An 11,477-nucleotide genomic window follows, 5' to 3' on the forward strand; every position below is an offset into this window, starting at 1 on the left:
TGGCTACACAATCAATTCTAGTTATTTCCTCCCTGTTCAAATTACGACCATTTCTAAATTCCCCAGAGAGACAACAATAACCACCTCCAGACCACCAAGTCCAGGGAACCAGGACAGTAACACTTCATAACTTCTTCCTGCTGAATATGGGCACTGAAATATCTTGGAAGGGATGGAGGGAAGGGTAGGGAAAATGGAGGAGTTGGTTAGACCTTAAGAAGGCTATGCCAACAACTGTTATTAGTCTCTGATGGATTCCGCTGAAAGTCCATGAGATCAGGAATTCAAGCAGGTCAGTGAGTGTGTCTGACAATCTCACCAAAGCTGTACACTCTGTAATATACAAATCTCAAAACAAAATTTAGTATCATCAAGATGTCTGTATGGAAGATGTTCTTGCCCAGAGTTGCTGCTGTTTCCTGCTTCAACAGTGCTTGAACAGAACCTGGTGCTTGACCCCTCTGACCCCCGCCGGCCTCTTTAGCCTGAGCCCTTTGCAACTTCGTTGCTCTGTTGAGCGTCGCCCCGCCCCTGCCGCCATGACCACTGTGTCTCCCTCATAAGAGCCACAAGTGCACCAGAACTACCACCAGTACTCGGAGGCGGCCATCTACCGCCAGATCAACCTGGAGTTGTATGTCTCCTACATCTGTCTATGCCTCCTATATCTATCTGTCTATGCCTCCTACATCTATCTATGTCTTGTTATTTTGACTGAGATGAAGTGGCTCTGAAGAACTGTGCTAAATACTTTCTCTGCTGAGAAACTGGTGAAGCTGCAGAACCAGCGAGGTGACCGAATCTTCCTGCAGGATATAAAGAAACCAGACTGTGATGTGATGACTGGGCAAGCGGGCTGAATGCAATGGAGCGGGCTGAGCTGCACTTGGAAAAGAGTGTGAGTCAATCACTACTGGGACTGCACAAACTGGCTACGGACAAGAATGGTCCCCACCTATGTGACTTCATTGAGACTCGCATTACCCAAATGAACAGGTGAAATTCATTAAAGAACTGGGTGACCACTTGACCAACTGACTCAAGATGGGAGCCTCTGAATCTGGTGTGGCAGAATATCTCTTTGACAAGCACACCCTGGGACACAGTGTTGAGAGCTAAGCTGATTTCCCCAAAGCCACGTGACTTTACTGGTCACTGACGCAGTTCATGCATGTCAGGCTGCCTTTATCCTTTCTATGAGCTGCACCAAAACATCGGCTTAAGTTCTTTAATTTGTACCATTTCTTCAAATAAAGAATTTTGGTACTCCCCACCCCCCAAAAGATATCTGTATGGATTGTATTAGTCTGTGTAGGATGTTCAGACTAGTTACGATGAAATTCTGCTCCAAACATAGGCCTTCATTCATGCCAAGTGAGGGATGGCGCAAAGGATGCTTTTTGTTTGATTCACCTAAATTCATTTTCAGGGGGTCTGCCTCTCTCACATCTGACCCGTGTCGCTCTGGAAGGTGTGTAGACATTAATCACCTTCTCTAAAAACACAAAGACAAAACCTTCCTCCCAGATCAGCAGATCCAGGAAAGCTTGTAGTTTGCATTCTCTTCTAGAGGAATAATAAAACAACCACAAAATGCATAATCCTACTCATTTTAATAATGAAGACAATTCAAAACAAAAGAAGTCAACTAAGCAAATACTGTATGATCCTATTTTTAGGCCTGTTCTAATTTGTCACGCCAGGATATTAACCCAAAAATTCTGTGGAGCCCACGTTCAAAGAATATGAGTTACCCTGCAGGACCGCAAAGCTTCCCTAAAACAATTGTTTTCACACAATAGTCTTACTATCCTAAAAAATTTTCTTTTGCTTACTCTATTCTCAGGTCTTTTTCCTAATCTGTCATGTCAGCAGGATATTTAACCCCAAATTCCCGTGGATCCCACATTCGAAGAATATCAGTTATCATGCAGGCTTTTATTATCTATCTGTTTTGCTCTCTGCCCGAAGCTACTGACGTTTATTTTTTCCCTTTATTAGTTATGAACCATGGGCAAAATTACCAATGTGACTCAGAAAAATCTGTATATTAATCTACTCTAAAAAACAAATAAACCAAAATTTTAAATTAAATCACACTTCTACCAATAGCTGCTAAGGAAGTAGGCAGCTTTTACTCTCTGGCTCTCTGACACAGTGCAGCCATCTTGTCTTTTTTTACAGCAGGGGACCTCAGAGCCCTTTTTCTTTGTTTTAAGGTCTCCCCACTTGACTTTGCTCTGCTTGTCAAACCTCCAAATTTCTAACTAAATTTCTAACTCATAGGCTAAGAATCTTAAATTTCTAGTGGATTCTTGCTTAACACATTAGGCACCACCTGTTGCATGAAATATATAAAAAAGGCACCCACACTACTGCCAGAATCCTAATTTTGTAAGCTATTCTATGTTAAATCCTCCGGTGTCAGATCTGCCAGGATCTTCCATTAAACCAACAGCCTCTCTCTACCTACATTGTACCTCCATGCTCTCTGCTATCCAAAAGGAAGTTTCTTTCTCTTGCCTCCCCTCCTCCTCTATCCAACCCGGAAGCCCCTCCTCTTTCTTTCCCACCTCTTTCTTGGTCCATTGAAATCTTTATTCATTAGGGGAAGTTCTGCCACAGGCATAGAGTTCTCCTTCTTCTATGCCCATAATTTACAAATTCGTCTTTTACAGTGTCACATTTCTCATTCTCCTTTCATACTTTTTTCAAAAGTTTACCATTGACTTTGCCTGAGCGATCCAATTCCTGCCTTATATGTCAATCCTGGTATTCTCTTGTCTACGTGGTGAGTTCCACTGGAAGGCTTTCTCCTGAAGTTTTTGTTTTATGTACTTTCCAGTGTTCTCTCGTCTACACGGTGAGTTCCATTGGAAGGCTTTCTCCTGAAGTTTTTGTGTGACGTACTTTCCAGTGTTCTCTCGTCTACACGGTGAGTTCCACTGGAAGGCTTTCTTTCTCCTGAAGTTTTTGTGTGACGTACTTTCCAGTGTTGGGTCAGTTTTCTTTTTTCTCAGGATTTCTGTCTTCTTGTTGAATTCTATTTTCATGTCCTGAATGAACTCCCTCATTTTATTCTTTTATTCAGTTGTTTGTATTCTCTTTATTCAGGAGTTTATTTGTGACCTCATTCACCTCATTCACATGGTGTGTGTGTGTGTGTATCTTCTTTTTGAATTCTTTGGCATCTCATCTAAATCACTGGCACTGGTGAGCATTACTATTGGGGTGGTAGATTGCAAGGAAATATGTCTTGCTGTCTCATGTTATTTATGTTGAAAGTTGCCTACCTGGACCTAGCTTTTTAGTTAAGTCTTTCCGTGATGCCTGTGTTGAGTGAGCATTTGCTTCAGTGTTTGCTATTTCCTCTGCTTGGTACTGGTATTGGTTCAGCTCAGTGTTGCTTGATTCTAGTAGTAGACACTCAGTGTTAGCTCCTGGATGGAGAAACTGAAGGTATATCGGTTTGGCTACAGTGTGGGCATGGTCTCTGGCCTCATAAACCAGACTCTGTACAGCATGTTGGGAGTTTGTACTAGAGGTGATAGTTTCATGTGTTCTCTGATCTTGTGATCCTGAGTTGAACAGTGTTATAGGGGTGTGTCCCAGGGCCATGACCCCTAACTTCATAAGTCAGGGTGCTCATGTGTACTGTGCATGTATGTCAGGTGTGGATGGATGGAATATCCTCTGGCTTCTCCAGTTGGGGCAGGAGTGTGCACTGGGGTGTGGGAGGAGATCACACACCTCTGGCATTACTGGCCAGTTGAGGACAGGATTCAAGAAGTGCACAACAGGGGCCTCTAAAATGCCTTGCTGGGTTGAGCCTGGGATACATATGAAGATTCTCAGAGTCTTGTACCCTTTTCAGCCATGATGAGTGTTCAGGACAGTGGAAGTGTTAGCAGGAGAACTGGGAGAGCAGAAGGTCTTGAGACTTCTAGTCTGACTAGTTGGGGCTGGTATAAAGTAGCGGAAGCACAGAGCAGCAGACATTGTCATCTCCACAGAGCCAGAGCCCTCTTCTGCTGGGGTAATCACACAGTGTGTGTGAGTGTGTGAAGTTTCCAGGGTAAGCAGGATAGTGGGACATGGCGCTGGTAGGGGTTCACAGAGAGTGGAAGGATTAGTGAGAGATCTCAGGTCTCTAACTTGTCTGGGAGGGGTGAGTGCAGGACATCAGGAATACAGGAAAGGGCGAGGAGTCCCCAAGATCTGCATGGCTGGATGGGGTGCAAGGCAGGCTGAAGGAACACGTTTATTCTAGGTCTTGAGGATGCAATGTAGTTAGGAGTACAAGGGACTTGAAAATGAATGTCCCATGATAATTTTAAGGAAAGAGACAAGACGTGGAATAAGGGAGGTGTCCCAGTCCCCAAGTCAGAGAGCACTTCAGATATTATGATGGCTTAGGGGTGTTCTTGCCTTCCACCATGCTGCAAGGAGTTGGTTAGAAATTCAGAGTGGAGCCCACAGGAGAATTCAAAACGTAAGTTTTAAGCCCCAACTCTGCTGGGCTGAGTCCTTCCTCAGCTGGGCTTTGAGCCTATTGCTCCTTGTTTCTTTCCTGAGACTAAGTTCTGCAACACTGGGATACTGCAATACTGCTAGTCCCTGCTAGGGCATCTCTGAGGTTATCTCCTTGCCCTGGGTAAAGTAAAGGTCTCTCCCAAAAAACTCTAAAGAAAAAAAAATAGGTCACTTGGTTCAGAAAAGTCCTGCCTGCATGAAGGTTCTTGGGGGGTTTGTTGCTATTGTTCTTCCCCTGCCCATCCCCATTCCATCCAGGTTAAAAGTGTCAACGGGCAAGTTTATTCTATGTTGTTTATTTACATACATATTTATTACCATTTTTATGGATCTCATAGGAATTTCCTACCAGCTGGAAGACTAGATCCAGTATCAAATCCTCAGGGATGGCTCTGCTTACAGTGTGTAGACGGAGGATTGAGAACAGTTAGTGCCTGGGAAGTGGAAGCATATGAAGCACAGAGACACAGCACAGCGGCACAGAGAAGAGGAGGAGAGGTACGGAAGCTCTGAGAAGGGCAAGAACCAGCTCCCAGGTCTCACCTGCATCCTCTTTTTCCAGCATTGGCCCATCCAGGCTCCCGGACAGAGCTCAGCCTGGCTTCTCACAATTGTGTGTCTCACTCCTGGGCCACTGTCAAGGCTTAGGCATGAAAACTTGACATGAGGGGTTGGAGAGATGGCTTAGCGGTTAAGAGCACTGACTACTCTGCCAGAGGTCCTGAGTTCAATTCCCAGCAATCACATGGTGGCTCACAACCATCTGTAAAGGAATCTGATTCCCTCTTCTGGTGTGTCTGAAGGCAGCTACAGTGTACTCATACATAAAATAAATACTTAAATCTTAAAACAACAACAACAACAAAAAGAAAAAGAGAAAAAGGAAAATTGACCTGAGCCTCGTGGCCCTGGCAGGATTGATACAGAAACTATCAGTTTCAGTGTCTTAGTTACTGACATATTGCCTCAAATTGATCCACAACCAAGGCAGCTTATAAAGGAAAGCATTTAAAAGGGGGCTTGCTCACAATTTCAGAGTCCGTGGCCATTATGTGGGGAGCACTAGGTGAGAGCGTACACGTCTGCCTCCCATGACACAACCCGAAACTTCCAGGTCAATCATGGGTTCAGAGTTGCAGTTAGAGAGAAGCAGGAGGCTCTGGGGTGTACAGTGGGGTAAAGTTCAACAACGATGATGCTGGTGTTGTAAAGTTATTACACTAATGAGTGTGAGAGTGTAAACTCTAAGATACAGGGCACTCTCTGTCACTGTACTGAAATACTTGGAACCAAGTTACTTTATCTGTTTGAGACAGGCTCTCACTGTGTAGCTCTGGTTGTCCTAGAATTCACTATATAGACCAGGCTGTCCTCATACTCACAGGGATCCTCCGGCCTTTAAGGCCTGCCAAGGGCTGGGATTAAAAGCTTTCACTACCGCCAGTCGTGGTTACTTTATAAAGAAAAGGAGTTTATTTAGGTCACAGCTCTAGAGAGTCAGAGATATTGTGCCATCAATAACTTAGCTCTGGTGAGGACTTTATGGGAGAGGGAAAGAAGAAATCACATCCTGAAAATCAGGAAGTGGCTCCAGAGGGGCTGGAGCCTCACAATCCTTTTGAAGGCAGGCAGCAAGTGACCTCTTAAAGGCCCTCTCCCTTCCTTCCATCGCCACACATTGAGGCCAAGTCCCTTCTCCAGCCTTCAGACTCCAGGCTCCCCCATGCCTTGTCAGCAGCAGGAAACCATCTGGCAAAGGAAAGTCAATTTGTAGAGGCTCGCCTTGCATCAGATGGATGAACGGTAGATTTTTGGTGAGAAGCCATAGCTTAAGGCATCAATTAACCCTGAGATACTGATAACCCATCATAAAGGAGCCTTATCTAACTTGGGGATTCCCCTAAACCTCTTCCTGGAGTCCCAAGAGGAAGGAATAGGAGATTGCTAGGCAAGCTGTTTTGTTTCCAACTCACCTTCTCTTATCATCTTTCCACGCTCAATATGGGCTCTGCAGACCCTGTTACTCAGCTCAAGGCTGGCAGAGGGGACTCAGTTGCTACTTACCTCTACGTGTACTTGGACCCATGTGTTCCCATCTTAGAGCCCTGGACTGTTCTGCATGGGTCTATCTTTTCATCTTCAGTAGCAAAACCAGGCACTTCCCTTCTTCCGCTTTTAAAGTTCCCTTTTTCATTTGTAGGGCTCCTGCGAGAGAGGAAGAGGCAGAGGAGCTAATTAAGGAGACTGGGTGACTTTGCCCTGCATCTCCAACCCTTCCCAAACATCTGCCCCAGAGGCAGCTAGAACCTGCTGCTAGTCTTCTTGCTCTTTTGAGAAACCATCAGAAAGCATCTACAAACAACAGTGATTGCCTTGTAACGGAGAGAAGCACATTTTCCAATTACAGCCTGGGTGATTGCTCTGGCTTTTAATTAATGGAGTGTGCATCTGTTTGCTGAGACCCTTTTGAATGTGCTTTCTTGGAGTTCCTTAATTAGTTACAAGAAGCTGCAGGTGTTCTGTCAGGAGCACAGTGGACCTGGGACAGCTTCCAGAAGAGACTCTTCTTTAATGTAAATATTTAGTCATCTGATGATGGGGCGCCTTTTAGAGTTCCCATTCCTGTTCCATGCGCAAGCCGTGGTGTCGGAAGACACATCTAGGCTTCATTTGGATTGTTGACAAAATAAATTGAAGCGGAAGAGACCAATTTTCATTATGGCAGACACTTATCTGCAGTTAGACTATTACCAGGATGACAAGTTATTCTCACACCGTCACACTGAGCCTGCTGCCTGGGAGTTTTGTTTTGTTTTGTTTTTGTGGGGCAGAAATGTGGGTGTAGGTGATGGGATGCTACATGCTAATCCTGTAGCTGGATTGCATTTGATAGCTGTTATTCAGAGGGACACTGCAGGAAACGAGCGAGCGAGCGAGTGGAGATTAAATCATAAAGGCTCACCCTTCTGCGTCAGGTTATGAAAAATTGGCGATGTTGCTTCTTCCTGAAGTCATTACCACCTCTGGATTGTGTGCCGATGTTGCCATGTGAAAGATGTTCCAGGCTGAGGTGAAAGCGTCGGTGATAATTGGATGTGCGGGCGTCAGAGGGTGAGGACAGAGGGGCGGGTACACTGTGCTCTGTGGGTCAAGCGCTCCACAGCCTGGTTTGAAGGTGAGGTGTCACCGAGCCGTCTCTCCTGTTTATTTACATGTTGCCTTTGGCTGCCTCCGTCACAACGGTAGCTATGATTATGGTTAGCATCTGGTTCCGCATAAAATGTTCTCCTGCCCTTGACTTGCTGTGGTGTACTGGACAATGCTCCGGTGTCTGCTGCCTTCTTTCTAGGCTTCTTTCCGGTTCGATGGGTTGAGGTAAAACTTTTCCCTTCTATGTGTTTAGGTGAGTCATTGTGGCAGAAAATTTTACTAATCAATTTTATGTTTTTGCTAACAGCACATACTGAGTAATAGGAAAAAGGAAGATAGTTTTGTTTAGTCCTTGGTGTTTTTTATGCTAAGAGCAAAGGTGGAGACACTGAAATAGAACATAGCTTGGATGTCTCCTGTTTCCCATTACTACTCCACACTAACATGCTTGTCATCTACAGGACAAAGAGGCCTTTTTTTCTGGGAGAAGAGGAGTGGTGGTCTGGGGAAGCAGGGCAGAGGGAGGGCAGAGGAAGGACAGGGTTAAGGAAGGTGGAAGAGGAGGAGGAGGAAGAGGAGGGGGGAAGAGTCTGGGGAAGATGGAGGAGCAGGGGAGGATCGGGGGAGGAGGGGGAGGAGAGGAGGATTTGGGGGAGTTGGAGAGGAGGGAAGGAGCTGGGGAGGACGGAGGAGGGGGGGAAGAGCCGGGGAGGATGGAGGAGGAGGGGGGAGGAGCTGGGGAAGGTGGAGGAGGAGGGGCAGAGCTGGGGAGGATGGAGGAGGAGGGGAGGACTGGAGAAGGCAGTTACCATGCCTTCCTGTTCCTACCACATCCGGGTTCTGCCTATAGGATAAGAGGAGTCTCTCCACCCTGTTAATACTTTTAAAATGTTTATTTATTAATTTTCTTTTAAATTTAATTTTGTTTATTACATGTGCATGGGAGGGAGGGAGGGAAGGAGGGGGAGAGGAAAAGGGAGGGGGAGGGAGAGAGGGAGAGAATATGTGTGTGTGCAGGCTCACATATGCTGTGTGGTCAGAGGACAAATCTTTCCTTCCACAGTGAGTTGTGGGGCCTGAACTCATATGGTTATTAGCCTTTTCTGTTGCTGTGTTAAAATCCACAAATCTTTCCTTCCACAGTGAGTTGTGGGGCCTGAACTCATATGGTTATTAGCCTTTTCTGTTGCTGTGTTAAAATCCACCAACAAAACAACTTAAAGGAGGAGGATTTCTTTGGCTCACAGTTTCTGGCTGCAGTCCGTGTTATGGCAGAGAAGTCACAGGGACAGGATCCTGGAGCTCGAAAGCCCTGGCCACATTCCATCCAGGCCACATTCCATCCAGGCCACATTCCATCCACAGTTAAGGGCAGAGAATAAGAAATCGATGCCTCCTTGTGTGAGTGCTTGCTCACCAGCCTTATACACCCATAGTTCCCTGCCTAGGGAAAGGTGCAGCCCACAATTTATGAGTCTTCCTACCACAATTAACATACTCAAGATAATACCCCACCAACAGTCTCCGCTGCTCTTCTGCCAAATGATTCCAGATTGTGTCAAACTGACAAAAACAACCAGAACGTGTGGCAAGTGCTCACCAGCCTGCCAGTGCGCCAGCATGCTAGCTCACCACTAGTTCACCTGCTCACCTGCTCTCATCTCTTTATTTTTGGCACCAGGTTCCAGGCTGACCTCAGACTCATCATGTAGCTGAAGCTAGCTTTGATGATCCAGTCTCCACTTTTTGAATGCTGGAATCACAGGCATGAGCCACCACTACTCCCACAATGCCCCATAACATTAATGTAAGGTTTCATAAGTTAGTGTAATGTTTCTGGGCTAGGACTAAGGTTTGACAGGTGTGATGATTCAAATATGAATGCCCCCCATGGGATCATAGGTTTGAATGCTCAGTCATCAGAGAGTGGTCTTATTGGAGTAGGAGTGGCCTTGCTGGAGGAAATGTGTTGCTGGGGCTTTGAGGTTTCAAAAGCCTGAGCCCAGTCCAGTTGTTCTGTCTTCCTGCTGCCTGTGGACCGGGATGTAGAACTCTGCTACTTCTCCAGCACCATGTCTGCTGCATGCATCATGCTCCAACTATGATGATAATGGTCTAACCCTCTGTAGGCCATGTGGACCGTACCACCAGATGGGCATAAGAACTGGTGAGGTGGAGTGTGCTCAAACCCAGGGAATCTCAGAGATCTTAGAAGGCAGGAGTGAGTTGCTCCCTTTCTGCCTCTAATGCCTGCTTTGGAACTTAACCACTGCCCCCAACTGAGGTGACCATGGCATAGTGACCATGGGGTAGTACAGCACCATGGGGCATCTCAATAGCCTTAGCCTTCAGCCAACGACGTTCCCTTCTTGGATATTCTCATGCCCTTCCCCCAAATTATACAGTCCCTGGTTCATCCTGAATACAGCATATGCATCCAAGTTCATCCCCAGCAAAGCAATCTGAACAAGGTAAGACAGTGTCAGAGAGCTGCTTCACTAGATACTGCCACGAGGAAGGCCTTTGCCTAAAAGAGCCACAACACTAAGACTCCAGAAGAGGGCCTCTCTTTTCCTGCCTTCCACAACCAGACGGGAATCCCACCAGTCCTGACTTCAGCCTGGTGTGCAGCAGCATCTGCCATGGAGGCAGAACACTGGACCACAAACCTCTGAAAACTCTAAGCAAGCCCCAGTGAAGTGCTTTCTCCTGTAAGAGTTACTTTGGTCATAGTGTCTCTTCACAGCAATAGAACAGTGTTGCTGGCTGTTTCTTTCCTGCCTTGGCATGGTACCCACGTAAGTACAGCAACTGAGAGGCTGTGGCTGGAATTAACTCTCTGACAGAAGCAATCCCAGAGGAAGAAGCGGGGGGGGGGGGGGTGATTTCTGTTGAGTCCACGGTCACAGGACTTGCTTGGGCAAGGCATCTCCACTGTGGGAGCTTTGCCTGTGACCACCATCTAAGAGGCAGAGAAGGGAACACTGGACCTCAGCTGGCTTTCTCCTCCCTTCCCTTTTATTCAGCCTGGGATTTGGTAGATGGGGTGGTGTCATTCACCTGCAGGGTGGATCCCCTTGCCTCAGTGAATTCTCTCTGAAAATTCTCTTATAGGGACACCTAGAGATGTGCTCAATAGCCTCCTAGGTAATTCTAAATCCAGCCACATTGACAGTGAAGATTAACCATTACGGTGGGTTTAGAAAAGCTGTGTCAGATTGCTAGGTGACCTTAACAACTCAGTTGCCTCCTCTTTGTTTCTGTTGTCTGGACAAGAAACTCCCTGCATAGGCTCACGTATTTGAATACGTGTTCCCTAGCAGGTAATGCTATTTGGAACATTTGGGAGTTAGAAACTTTCAGAAGGAAGTGGGTCACAGAAGGAAGTGGGTCACCAGGGGTGGGCTTTGGGGATTCATAGCCTAGTCCCACTTCCTGATCTCTCCTTCCTGCTCCTGTTGCCTCCTGTTCTCTACCACAGTTGACTATGTCTCTCATAGAACTGTAAGCCAAAATAAACCCTTGTCCCCTATACATTGCTTCTGGTCAGGGAATTTTATCACAACATTGAGAAAGTAACTAAGACAGATGGGAAAGATGATTTCTAACATCCCTAGCTCCTAGAATTTAGTGTGTGGGGACTGATTCCTATTATCTGGGTGGCAGAGCTAAAGTTTCATCTGAAATATTTTTTTCCTTTCTGATTGTGTTCAGCCTATTGAGTCTTCCTTTGCTGGTGGTCTTTAGGTGGCAAAGCAAGGTGGGGTTAGCTGGAAAAGGGGCTTTGTGGGGTA

General features: G+C 46.2%; 1 pseudogene; it reads left to right on the top strand.

Annotated features, from left to right (window-relative positions):
- Nucleotides 1-383: 383 nt before the first annotated feature.
- On the top strand, nt 384-1,119 carry LOC110300874 (annotated as a pseudogene).
- The last annotated feature ends 10,358 nt before the right edge of the window (nt 1,120-11,477 follow it).

The sequence above is a fragment of the Mus caroli genome, chromosome 8, assembly GCF_900094665.2.
Source record: "Mus caroli chromosome 8, CAROLI_EIJ_v1.1, whole genome shotgun sequence".
NCBI classification, from domain to species: Eukaryota; Metazoa; Chordata; class Mammalia; order Rodentia; family Muridae; genus Mus; species Mus caroli.